We start from the raw sequence: 13,913 nt of genomic DNA, 5'->3' as shown, positions 1-13,913 counted from the left end.
CCTCACTGAAGCCAAAGTAACATAATATGTGAGAAGAGGTCATGGTATCTGGAAATTGTTCCTGTAACATCTGGAGTTTTATTTTTTAAAACCTGGTAAACATAGTCAGACACAAAATTTAATGCAAAAACATTCTCTTCCGGGAAGAGACTCCAAAGTATTATCAACAACGGCAAAAATCCCAAGACATAAGTAAATCGCCATAAAATTATTACAACATTGCTACAGACTGAATTGTGTCCCTTCTCAAATTCATACAGTAAATGTCAACTGCTAATGTGATAGTCTTAGAAGGTAATCAGATTTAGACAAGGTTATGATACCAGAGACCACATTCTCTCTCTGTGTCCCTGCCTCCACCATGTGATGACAAAGGAAGATGAGCCCTAACCAGGAAATGAATCAACTGACTCCTTGACCTTCAACCTTTCAGCTTATAGAACTATGAGAAAGTGAATTTCTGTTGTGTAAGCCATCTAGTTTACAGCATTTTGAGATGGCAGCTCAAGCTATGACAAGTACTACATCCTTCTTTTCTCATTTCTTTATCTCTTACTGAGAAACAAAGGAGAATTAACAAAGGAAAAACTCCACTGTAACACAAGCTTCTTGCCATTCTCAACTAGAACTTACTCTATTGTTCAGGCACACCAAGCAGCATACATACCATGGAATATGTAAGTGCCTCAGAACCAACTGTCGGCAGATACTAGAGAAAGAATATGAGAGAAAAATACAAGCTAAACAGGACAAGTTCAGCCTAACCTTTCTGTGTTTTGATCCAGCATCTCTATCTTTGCCCTTCAGGGGTTCTCAAAAATACTGATGGTTTAAAATATTAATGTATTCTAATGAAAAATTAATATATTATCTCTAAGGATATCCTATCTCTTCTACTTATCTCAGGCTAGGAAATAAACTGAACTAGGGACAAGCTTTTAAGCATGTCTGATGTGTTGTAGCAAAAGTTATGTAATACTAATTGAAACACTTTCATAGAAGAGTGTTACCTGAGCAACATACCGTTTGTGCTCTTTTATTTCAATGAAGATGCTTTTAGGCAGGGCATACATCCTTCCTTCCATTCAAATCCCTGCTATTCCCTACTGTCATCTTTATTTTAGAGATGTAGAATGGTGAGCAAAAGGATATTAGGTAAGTTCTATTCTCAGTGGGAAAAACTTTAACAAAAGTATGCATGAATAAAGTAAAATCAGAGTGGGCATTTTGCCTAGTGGTTAAGATGCCCATGACTCATATCAGTGTGCCTGGATTCAATTCCTGACTCCCACCCTGTCCTCTTACTTCCTGCTAATGCAGACCTTGCAAGGCAATGTTGATAGTCCCAGTAAACAGGTTCCCACCACCCAGGTGGAAGATCCTGATTGATTTCCCGGCTGCCAGCTTTGGCCCACCCCAGTCCCAGCCATTGCAGGCATTTGAGGAGTAAACCAGCAAAAGGAGCTCTCTTTGTGTCTCAAATTTTTAAAAAAGGAAAATCAGAAATAATGTAAAACATAAAGATAAGGAAAACTCAAAAACAATGATGCTTAATAGCATAACATATTAGTTAAAAAGAAGATCTGAGCCAGATTACCTTGACTCAAATTCTGCTTTACTACTTTCTTGGGAGATATACTTGACCACCCCTGTGAAATGAGAGCAAGAGTATCTACCTCATGGAGTTGTGGTGAGTTCACACACAGACTTAACATGGTGCCCAGCACATTACCTGTAAGAATTTGCTGCAGATACTGCTTCATTACCATCATTAAGTCAGGGAATGCAGTGTCAAGAATGAATTCCCAGAAGAAGCATCTGAGACAGGTTCTAAAACTGCTCAACAGGCTAATCCTCCACCTAGCGGCGCCGACACACCAGGTTCTAGTCCCGGTCGGGGCGCCAGATTCTGTCCCAGTTGCCCCTCTTCCAGGTCAGCTTTCTGCTGTAGCCAGGGAGTGCAGTGGAGGATGGCGCAAGTACTTGGGCCCTGCACCCCATGGGAGACCAGGAGAAGCACCTGGCTCCTGCCATCGGATCAGTGCGGTGCGCCAGCTGCAGTGCGCTGGCCGCGGCGGCCATTGGAGGGTGAACCAACGTCAAAGGAAGACCTTTCTCTCTGTCTCTCTCTCACACTATCTATTCTGCCTGTCCAAAAAAAAAAAACCACCAAATGCATTATGGCTCACCAAGCAAAACAAAGGAACGTGAGTGTTCCAAGAAAAAACCATAGCATATATAAAAGTTCAGAAGCATGAAAGAGCATGATAAATTCAAGTAACTACGAACGGATTAGTGCTGGTAGGGCACAATGTGACTGTGTCAAGTGTGGGGAAAACAAAGTAAAAAATACAATAATGACAAGATTACAAAGAGTTTTATAAATCACGGCAAGAGTTTGGCCAGTTAGGAAACAGAACATAGTACTGGGTCATGGCACAATTTGGTAGGAAGATAGCCCTTAGAAGCAGGAAGACCCTATGGAAGTGGCTTTTCTTAACTGTACAGTAGCTCCTTCCCCTTCACCCATGGATTTGCTTTCCATAGTTCACTCACTCAGGGTCAACCATGGTTTGAAAACATTACTATAACGCAATGAGGAATTAAGATATTTTAAGAAATAGACAGCATATTCACATAATTTTATCACAATATGTTATTATAACTAACCCATCTTATTATTGTTGTTGTTACTCTCTTATTGTGCCTAATTTACAAACCAAGTTTTATTATAGGTATTTATATAGAGGAAAAAACATAATATATGGTATTTCAAAAAGTTCATGGATAGGGCATCCCTTTAGCCTAGTGGCTATATACCAGATCAGAGTACCTGGGTTTAACTCCTGGCTCTGAATCCTGACTCCAACTTCCTGCCAAGGCAGACCCTGTGAGGCAGAAGTGTTGTCTCAAATAATTGAGTTCCAGCCACCCACGTGGGAAACCAGGGCTGAGTTCTCAGCTTCTGGCTCTAGCCCTGTCCCAGCCCCAGCCACTGCAGATGGGAGTTTCCTCTCTCTCTCTTATACTAATAATTTTCCATGAACCTCTGTATATATAAGGTCCAATATTATCTACAGTTTCAGGCATTCACTGGGCAATCTTCCAATGGATAAGAAAAAACTACTACATATATCTGATAACTTTCAGGTCATTCACTTTTACTCTCAACCAAAATTTCCCCATTGCTCACAGGAAAATGCCAGAAAGTCTATTCCTTACTCATATTCTCCTGAAACTTCAGTAATATTCTTCAAACCTCAAGGTCCTCATTTGGCTTGGACTCCTCTGCTCCCCTCCATGGAACCGAAGGGTGTAGCTCTATTTTATATTTGAGGACACCTCAATTATACTCATTCAGCTGACCATTAGAGCATCAGACCCAGCCCTGAAAGACAACAGCTATTTCTATATCCTACAGCATAGAAACTCTTTTTTTGTTCCTTAAGCTACAACAATTTCTGTCCCTGCACTGACTTCTTGGGATGTATTCATGGCACTTAGCATCTTCAGGGAACTGAAATAGTATAAGGAATTAAGAGACTTTTTTTCACTTACTATTATTATAGCTAAGGAGACATTTATGGCTCAGAGAAAGAGCCAGGCAACATCCTCCTGCAAAGCTACCTCTAAAAACTCCCATGGCCCACAACCTGAAATCACTATTAAAAAAAGCAAAGTTGCCATCAAGACCCAACACTGGCCAAAAAAAATAAAATATAGCTGCTGTGTCTTTACAATGATCTATCACCACTGCTGACATCTCCCATCGTGCACCTGACACAAGGATACTTCTGAAACTTCCTAAAAAGGCTAGGAAATGGTCTGTTACCAAATTCCTGGGAGTCTCCATCCTTTCCTGGAAAACTCTGCCCAAAGCACCACCTCCCACACATCAACATCACATAAAGGGATGCTGATCACAAACTTCAGGGGTTGCAGCTCACTCTAGAGCATGCCAGTATTCCCTGTTAGTGTGTACTGTCATTTCACTAATAAATCATATTCCTCTGCTAATCTTCATCTACATCTTCTCTTCTAATTCTTTTTCACAGCAGAAACAAGAACCTTGAGTACCTCATTCCCCCACCAATAGCCTTTAATTCAATACTGAAATATCCCTGAATAAAACGAAGAAGGACCTCATTTAAACCAAATTTCACAATATAAAATACATATTATGTAAGATGTACACAATCAAGCACAAATTTAGCAGGGTCGCAAACTCAAATGCCTAAAAGGGCCAAGATAGCACTGTAAATAACTGAAACGACTCTTGCCCTAAATGCTATGTCTTTGACACGGACATGCTTTGTTCAAACAACAAAGACACATTTTCCATTTTAGCAAAGAAATATGCTCATCTTATTTCTTTTGCTTTCTGTACTTTTGTGGTCTTATCTATTCCAATGTCCTGAAGCAATTCTACTATGTTTTCTTCAAATAGTTTCATAGTATTAGGTCTTACAATTAGGTCTTTAATATTCTGTAAGTTCGGTTTTATGTAAGGTGACATTCTCCATGTGGATATCCAGTTTCTCCAGCACCATGTATGGAAGACAATTCTTTCTCTAACGTGTGTTCTTACCACCTTTATGAAAGATCAATTGGATAAAGATTCATGGGTCTATTTCTAGGTTCTAATCAGTGAGTTTCCTAAGTCCTGATATTTTCTTTTTACTTGTTAGTGTATTTCGGCTTGAAGAACTCCCTTCAGCACATCTTGTAGGACAGATCTGGTAGTGATAAACTCCCTTCATTTTTGTTTGGGAATGTCTTTCTCTCTCCTTTATATCTAAAGAATTTTGCTATTTTAGTTGGCAGGTTTTCTTTTCCTTTGATATTATATTCCATCCTACTTTCTCCTGACCTGAAAGTTTTCTGCTAAGAAGTCTTCAGGTAGGTGAACTGGGCACCCTTATGTGTGACTTATTTTTGTTATCTTGCAGACTTGAGAATCCTCTATTTTTAACTTTGGAGAATTTAGTTATGTCTTAGAGGCAGATCTGGTTGAGTTATATCTAATTGCTGGTGACCTCTGCCATTTTTAAACCTGGATAGCAGTATCTTTCTCTAGGCTTGGGAAGTTTTCTGCTATTATTTTTTTTTATTATACTTTCTACCAGTTTGGTCTTCTTAAGTCCTTCTAGAATTCCAATAATTTTATATTTATTCTTTTCATGACATTCCAAAGTTCTCATTAACTTTTTTCAGTCCTCTTTTTTCCCTTTTGCTCCTCTGACTGTGTACTTTCAAAAAGACTGTATTCCAGCTCAGGTATTTTTCCTTCTGTTTGATCTAATCCACTACTAATCCATTGTATATGTTTTAAATTGTGTGTATATTGTACTTTTCAGCTCAAGGATTTCTGATTGCTTTTACTTATTTTCATCTCTCTATTAAGTTTCTACTGGAGAACTGAATCATTTCTCTCTGCTTTCCTGAATCTTACTGAGTTGCCTTGAAACAGCTATTTTAAACTATGTATCTGAAAACCTGCACATATCAGTTGCTACCTGATCACTTTCTGAGCCCTTATTTTGCTCATTAGATGAGGTCACGCTTCTATGAAAGTACTTGATGCTTGCTGGTGTACACTATCTGCGTATCAAACGATTAGCATTTTGTTTCCAGTTTTAGTAATCTAGTTTTGTTCATGCTTGCCCTCCAAAAATTCTAAGCAATCCATTTATTTTCTGAGTCTTCAGACATTTCCACTATTTCAGCACTAGATGGCAGCCCAACAAAAGGTCCTCTGCACATCTGCTGTCAGTGTTGTACCTACTGCAGCACTAGAGGGCAGACAGGCATCCAGGTTTGTCCCAAACCCACAGTTGTTGTGTTTCTCAGAATGAACTTGTAGAATTCCGGTACCTGCTTCATCTGTGAGCACTGGCCTTTACCCTCATTGGCTTTCACTAAAGCTCGGTCTCACTGCAGCAGGCCTGGCATGGAGCTCCAAGGCAAAAGTTCCCCAGACTTTCCTACCTATACACCAGCAGCCGGAGTCTTGCTCTGCTGTCTGCTGCAGATTGGAAGACAGGGTGGTGGGGACCTCCCTCCGCTGTTTGGCTAAGGAGGTGTGAAAGCCTCACTCGGCAGGTACTGGCCTAAGAAGGAGCAATGCAGCTCCCCAAAACTCAGGCTTTGAGGTTTACAGTAGTAAGCCTGGTAATGGATTTCAGTAGGGTCTATACTTAATTCCCTCTCTTCACCCAAGCAGGAGGTGTAAAAAAAGTGTTGCTTAGAGCTGGGGGAGGGGTAACATGGCAACTCTTTCTTTCCTGCCCTCTTCAATGTATCTTCCCTTATATTATAATAAAATGTAACTTCCTGGGCTCTTGTGAAAGTGACTTGGTGAGTGAACTGCTATTCAAATTGGTGTCTCTTTGGGGAGATGTTACTTAAAGCAATTGTCACTCTATGAATCTGCTGTGTGGACTGCTTCCTATGTTGGAACATTCTCCCCTTTTTAATTCTATCTATTATTATTACCAGACACTTGATGATATTTATAGGATTACTTTTATATTTAATCCTATATGGTCACATTAATACTAAATATGATCACTTTAACACTTAAGATGGCTTTTTTTACCACCCAGCTTAATGGGATTTGGAATCCCATGACAAGTTTTTAAATTGTACCCTTAGAAGTAAGTCCATAGGAATGTATGCAGAACTATAGAATTTTATAGTTACAAACTTCCTCCTCCCTCTCTTATTCTCACTTATATTTTACTGAGAACCATCTTCAATTAAATTTATAAACATATGATTAACTCTATATTAAGTAAAGAGTTTAACAAATAGTATGAAGAAAAATAGTGAAAAGAAAAAAAATGAAACTGTTCCTCAACAGTCAACACAAGGGCAGCTCAAGTTACCCTTCTTGAAGTGTCAATTTCACTCCTATAGTTTTCATTTTAGGTGCTCTATTAGTTCTCACAGATCGGGGGGAACATATGGTGTTTGTCCTTTTGGGACTGGCTTATTTCACTAAATATGTTTTCCATATTTATCCATTTTGTTGCAAATGACTAGATTTCATTTTTAACCACTGTATAGTACTCCATAGTGTACATATCACATAATTTCTTTTTTTTTAATATTTATTTTATTTATTTGAAAGAGTTACAGAGACAGGTAGAGCCAGAGAGAGACAGGTCTTCCATCCCACTAGTTTACTCCCCAAATGACAGCAACAGCCAGAGCTGCGCTGACCTGAAGCCAGTAGCCAGGAGATTCCTCTGGGTCTCCCATGTGGGTGCAAGGGGCCATCCTCTGCTGTCCTCCCAGGTCATAGGAGAGAGCTGGATTGGAAGAGGAGCAGCTGAGACACGAATTGGCACTCATATGGAATGCCAGCACTGCAGGGTGAGGCTTTAACTCACTGTACCACATTGCCAGCCCCCCCAATAATTTCTTTATCCAGTCTTAGGTTGATGGGCATTTCGGTTGATTCCATCTCTTGGCTATTATGAATTGAGCTGCAATAAACATGGAGGTGCAGATAACTCTTTTATTTACTGATTTCATTTCCACTGGGTAAATTCCCAGGTGTGGGACAGCTGGGTCATATGTCAGGTCTATATTCAGATTTTTGAGGTATCTCCATACTGTCTTCCATACTGGCTTTACCAGTTTAAATTCCCACCAAAAGTGATTAGGATACTGCTTTCCCCACACCCTTGCCAGCATTTGTTGTCTGTTGATTTCTGTATGAAAACCATTCTAACTGGGGTGATGTGAAATCTAATTGTGGTTTTGATTTGCATTTCCCTGACGGCTAGTGATCCCGAACATTTTTTCATGTGTCTGTTGGCCATTTGGATTTCCTCTTTTGAAAAATGTCTGTTTAGGTCCTTTAACAATATCTTAAATGAGTTGTGTGTTTTGTTTTCTGAAGTTTCTTGATCTCTTTGTATATTCTGGTTATGAATCCTTTATAAGTTGTGTGGAGAGCAACTGGGAGCAACTCGGACTAGACTAAGTTACTGGAATTAAGACTTATTCTATGCATCTGCTCTCCCACAATATGGTGCTGGGAGAGGAGGAAACAGCTTCTACGCAGCTGCCTCCAGTTCAACCAATAAACAGCAGGACCTGCTCCTGATTGCAGGAGAGCAGCGTACTCGGCGTGTGGGTAGCAGAGTTGGGATTGGTGGAAGAGGACTATAAAGGAGGAGAGAGACGGCATGCACCAGGAACATCTAAGGGGAACATCTAAGGGGAACACCTGTGCAGCCCCCGAGAGAGCCGGCAGGCGGTGTGCCGCTCCCCCGCGGAAGTGTGGAAAGTGGCAGGGGGAACCGCCCTTCCACAGAGGTGGAAGGGACGGTAGCCAACCCGGGAAGAACCAGCAGCAAACCCGGGGAGGGCCGAGCAGACGAAAGAACAGCGCAGGGTCCTGTGTCGTTCCTCCACGAAGACGGGGAGCGACATAATGGTGCCGTGACTCGGATATGAAGCCTAGGCAGGGTTTAGTGTCATTCCTCCATGAAGAGGGGGAGCGACAAGTTGCATACTTTGCAAAAAATTTCCCATTCTGTCAGTTGCCTCTTCACTCTCCTGTTTTTTTTTTTTTTTTTTTGCCATACAAAAACTTCTCAATTTAATGTAATCCGATTTATTAATTTTGGCTTTGACTGCCTGTGCCTCCAGGGTCTTTTCCAAGAACTCTTTGCTTTGTATCAATGTCTTGCAGGGTTTCCCCAATGTTCTCTAATAATTTGATGGAGACAGGTTGCAGATTTAGATCTTTAATCCATTTTGAGTGGATTTTTGTGTAAGGTATAATGTAGGGGTCTTGCTTCATACTCCTGCATGTAGAGATCCAGTTTTCCCAGCACTATTTGTTGAATAGACTGTCCTTGTTCCAGGGATTGGTTTAAGCTCCTTGATCAACTATAAGTTGGTTGTAGATGGCTTGGATTGATTTCTGGCATTTCTATTCTGTTCCACTGATCTATCCATGTGTTTTTGTACAAGTACCAGGCTGTTTTGATTATAACTGCCCTGAAGTATATCTTGAAATCTGGTATTGTGATGCCTCTGGCTTTGTTTCTGTTGTATAAGATTCCTTTAGCTATTTGAGGTCTCGTGTTTCCATATGAATTTCAGCATAATTTTTTCACTATCTCAGAAGAATGACTTTGGTATTTTGATTGGTATCCCATTGAATCTATAAATTGCTTTTGAGAATATGGACATTTTGATGATACTGATTCTTCCAATCCATGAACATGGAAGATTTTCCATTTTTTTTTTTTTTTGCATCGTCTTCTATTTCTTTCTTTAATGTTTTGTAATTCTGTAGAGATCTTTGACATCCTTGGTTAAATTTATTCCAAAGTAGTTCTTTTGTAGCTATTGTAAATGGGAATGATCTTAGAAGCTCAATCTCAGCCTTGGCATTGTCTGTGTATACAAAGGCTGTTGATTTTTGTGTACTGACTTTATTTTGTGTGTGTATGTATAAATACATTGACTTTACATCTTATAATTAGCAATTTTACCAATCTCTTCTATGAGTTCCAATAGTCTCTTATTGGAGTCTTTTGGATTCCCTACATATAGAATCATGTTGTCTACAAATAGGAATAGTTTGACTTCCTCCTTCCCAATTTCCATCCTTTTGATTTCTTTTCCTTGTCTAATGGATCTGGCTAAAACTTTCAGAACTATATTGAATAGCAATGACGAGAGTGGGCATCCTTGTCTGGAACTGGATCTCATTAGGAATGCTTCCAACTTTTCCTCATTCAACAGGATGCTGGTTATGGGTTTGTCATAAATTGCCTTAATTTTGTTGAGGAATATTCCTTCTATATCCAATAGGCTTAGAGTTTTCATCATGAAAGAGTGTCATATTTTATCAAATTCTTTCTCTACATCTATTGAGATAATCATATGGCTTTTGTTATTAAGTCTGTTAATGTGATGTATCACATTGATTGATTTGTGAATGTTTAACCATCCCTGCATACCAGGGATAAATCTGATGTGTTGTTGCATTTGACTGGCTAGAATTTTGTTGAGGATTTTTGCATCTATGTTCATCAGGGAAACTGGTCTGTAATTCTCTTTCTCTTTTGCATTTTTTTCAGGTTTAGGAATTAAGGTGATGCTGGCTTCATAGAAAGAAGTTGGGAGGATTCCTTCCCTTTCAATTGTTTTGAATAACTTGAGAAGAATTGGAGTTAGTTCTTCTTTAAATGTCTGGCAGAATTCAGCTGTGAAGCCATCTGGTCCTTGGCTTTTCTTTGTGGGGAGGGCCTTTATTACTGATTCAATTTCCCTTTCTTTTTATTTATTTATTTTTTATTTTTTTGACAGCAGAGTGGACAGTGAGAGAAACAGAGAAAGGTCTTCCTTTTGCCATTGGTTCACCCTCCAATGGCCGCCGTGGCCAGCGTGCTGCGGCCGGCGCACCGCGCTGATCCGATGGCAGGAGCCAGGTACTTATCCTGGTCTCCCATGGGGTGCAGGGTCCAAGCACTTGGGCCATCCTCCACTGCACTCCCTGGCCACAGCAGAGAGCTGGCCTGGAAGAGGGGCAACCGGGACAGAATCCGGCGCCCCGACCGGGACTAGAACCCAGTGTGCCGGCGCCGCAAGGCGGAGGATTAGCCTAGTGAGCCACGGCGCCAGCCCGATTTCCCTTTAGATCCCTTAACATTTCTTTTAAACAGCCAGGTGCCCTGTAATTAGGTGCATATATGTTTATAATAGTTACATCTTCCTGTTGAATTGATTTCTTACTCATTACATAGTGCCCTTCTTTGTCTCTTTTAACAGTTTTTGTGTTAAAGTCTATTTTGTCTGATACTAGGATGGCTACATCAGCTCTTTTTTGGTTTCTGTTGGCATGGAATATCTTTTTCTATCCTTTCACTTTTCAATCTGCTTGCATCTTTGTTGGTGAGATGTGTTTCTTTTAGGCAGCAAATAGATGGGTTTTGTTTTTTAATCCATTCAGCTAGTCTGTGTGTTTTAACTGCAGAGTTGAGGCCATTCACATTCAAAGTGACTACTGATAAGTAACAACTTTGCTCTGCATTTTCCATACATATTCCTATTTTTTACTTTAGATTTTCTTTGTACTTTCATTGGGAGATTTCTTTCCTTTGCCCTCTTTCGCATTGATGACCATGTTTCTTTGTTTCTAATTTCTTCTTGTGTTGGGTTTGACTGTATAATTTCCTGTGCTTTGTCTACTAAGTTGGATATTCTTTCTTCTGCTTCACCAATTCTGTTGTTAAGGCTTTCCACTACATTTTTTATTTGCTCTACTGAATTTTTCATTTCTTTAAGATATCAATTTCATAAGAGAAATCTTCTTTCATGTCTTCTAGGGATTTCAGTAGTTCATGCATTTGCTTCAGTTGATTACTTCTATGTAATCTTAGGTTCAACATTTTGAATTCCATTTCTGGCATTTCTTCTATCTCATCATCTTCACAATCTACTATTATTGAAGTATTGTGTTCTGGTTGGGGGCATCATGCTGCCTTCCTTATTCTTATTTCTTGAATTGGTGCATTTGTTATTCGGCATTTGTGGAGAAACTCTTTGGTTTCTTTGTTTCTTCCATGTGGTGGCTTTTATCTTTGTACTATTCCTCTATAGATAAGTGGAGTGTCTGCTTTCAGTGAATATCTAGAGGCATGTGGTGTCTGTGGTCAGAGAGCTCTGTTAAGTTCTCAGGGTGAAGGGCTTGTCTAAAGTGACACACCCTTGGAGCCAGAGCTGTGGCACTGTGGGGAAAGCCGCCGCCTGCAGTGTCAGTATCCCATATGGGCTCCAGTTCAAGTCCCAGCTGTTCTGCTTCCAATCTAGCTCCTGCTATGGTCTGGGAAGGCAGTGGAGGACGGCCCAAGTCTTTGGGCCTCTGCACTCGTATGGGAGACCCAGAGGAGGCTCCTGATTCCTGGTTTCAAATTGGTGTAGCTCCAGCTGTTGCAGTCAACTGGGGAGTGAACCAGTGGATGGAACCCCTACCCCGCCCCACCTCTCTTTCTCTCCCTGTGTAACTCTTTCAAAGAAATAAATAAATCTTTAAAAAAAAAAATAGACACACCCATGTTTAGCATGATAAGTATCCTCTTTTTTTTTTTTTAATCATCAGAAGGGAGGTTCATTCTGCTCAGTTGATCTCTCCCTAAAGGAGACCAGTGCCTGATGGGTATAATATTCTTCCGCTCTCCCACAAGGACCACACCAAAGATCTGTGCAGTCCTCAGTGTAAGCTCAGATTCCCCAGCAATGTCCCTCACCAGGTAACCAGAAAGCACTGAGCACGTGGAGTCCCCAACAGTAACTGCCCAGAGTCCCAGGCACACCATGAGTCCTCCCACACAGTCTGTTTTTTCACAGTCCTGGCACATAAGCCTTCCATAGTCACAGCATCCAGCCTCCTGTTAGTTCTCCCCACCAGAGTCAGGAGTCTCCACTAGACTTGTTGCTGGGCATGGACATGAGCTGGTGCAGCTGTCACATATGTCCAAAACGGCACCCACTATTGGCTGTTACAGGACACCAGTGCAAGGTGATCAGAGAAGGGTGAAACGTGTCCCTCCTTTTTTTTCTCTCCTCTAATTTGGCAGCTATACTATCCCCCTCGGGGCTCCAAGCCGGTTTCCTTCTAGGCTCTTCCTGCAGTTTTATTGCCAATGGTTTGGGCTGCTGCAATCTAGTCTCACCTCACTCTCCAATGCTGGTGCAGAGGCTCTCAACTGCTAGGGTCCTGAGTTTTGGGCGTCCAAGCCCTCCACATAGGTAGGTCCTTTGTGTCCCTCTAATTTGCATAGTTTCCTCTAACATTTTCCCCCTAACTCTTCCCAGAAACTGCACTCTCTCTACTTTTTTTACATTATCTTCTAGACTAGAGCAGAAAGCTCCCTCCCTATTCTGCCATCTTGGAAGCTCTCTTGTAAGATTTGTTTGTATCACAACTTTAGTTCTATCTCAACTTTATCTAAATGGCTGCACAAAAGTCCACTGTTAAAATGTAACCTAATAGGTTTAAATGATCTACCTACTGCTTAATACTTTGTTTCATTTGACAGTTTCTGGATTAGTGACTTTTGGTTATTCAATAAGTTGATCCATTAAGGAAATTGGCTTAACAAGTTGACTTCTAAAGAACCAACAGAAGAGTCATGTTGAAGAGGCTGGCATTGTGGCGTGGCAGGCATTCCCTATGAATGCTATTTTGAGTTTCAGCTGTTCCACTTCTGATTCAGCTCCCTGCTAACACACCTGGTAAAGTAGCAGAGTGGCCCAAGTGCTTGCGCCCCTCTATCCCTATTGGGAGATCCACATGGAGTTTCAGGTTCCTGGCTTAGGTCTGGTATAGTCCTGTTCAGTGCAGCCATTTGGGGAGTGAACCAGCAGACAGACACTTGCGCTCTTTCGCGCTCACTCTTTCTCTTTCTCTCTCTCTCTAACTCTGCCTTTCAAGTACACAAATAAACCTTTAAGAAGCAAACCAGTCATGTTGGATGAGATAGCTAATTCCCAAAGTAGCCTTCACTTATTCTTCTCGAAGAATAAGTTGCCTACCTTTTCAAGTATTCCCATCAATCCCTTCAGGGGTGAGGCACCTTTTTTCTGCCAAGGGCCATCTGGACATTTATCACATCATTTAAGGATCACACAAAATTATCAACTTAAAAATTCGCCTGTTATAGATTCGTTGGATTTTCAGTCCTGCTTGTGGTTGCCTTGGCAGGGCTAGACCAAATGAATTTGTGAGCTTTACACAACCTGCAGTCAGTTCTCCATCCCTGCAGGTCTAAACTAAAGTTATACAGAGCTAGCTGGTAAAGAGCATATCCAAGATTTACACCTCCTGCTTGGCAAGATGCTTTAACCTCTATGCATAGTTTTCTCATTCCCTCAAATGGTGG

General features: G+C 40.8%; 1 protein-coding gene across 10 annotated transcripts in view; it reads right to left on the bottom strand.

The window, feature by feature from the left end:
- The window catches only part of SRBD1 (S1 RNA binding domain 1), a 256,577-nt gene that overhangs the window by 180,004 nt on the left and 62,660 nt on the right, over positions 1–13,913 (bottom strand). The gene's annotated exons all lie outside the window — the stretch shown is intronic.

This window comes from Oryctolagus cuniculus, chromosome 2 (genome assembly GCF_964237555.1).
Source record: "Oryctolagus cuniculus chromosome 2, mOryCun1.1, whole genome shotgun sequence".
NCBI classification, from domain to species: Eukaryota; Metazoa; Chordata; class Mammalia; order Lagomorpha; family Leporidae; genus Oryctolagus; species Oryctolagus cuniculus.
Note: the sequence above shows the minus strand (reverse complement) of the source record. Positions and strands in the feature narration are given on the sequence as shown.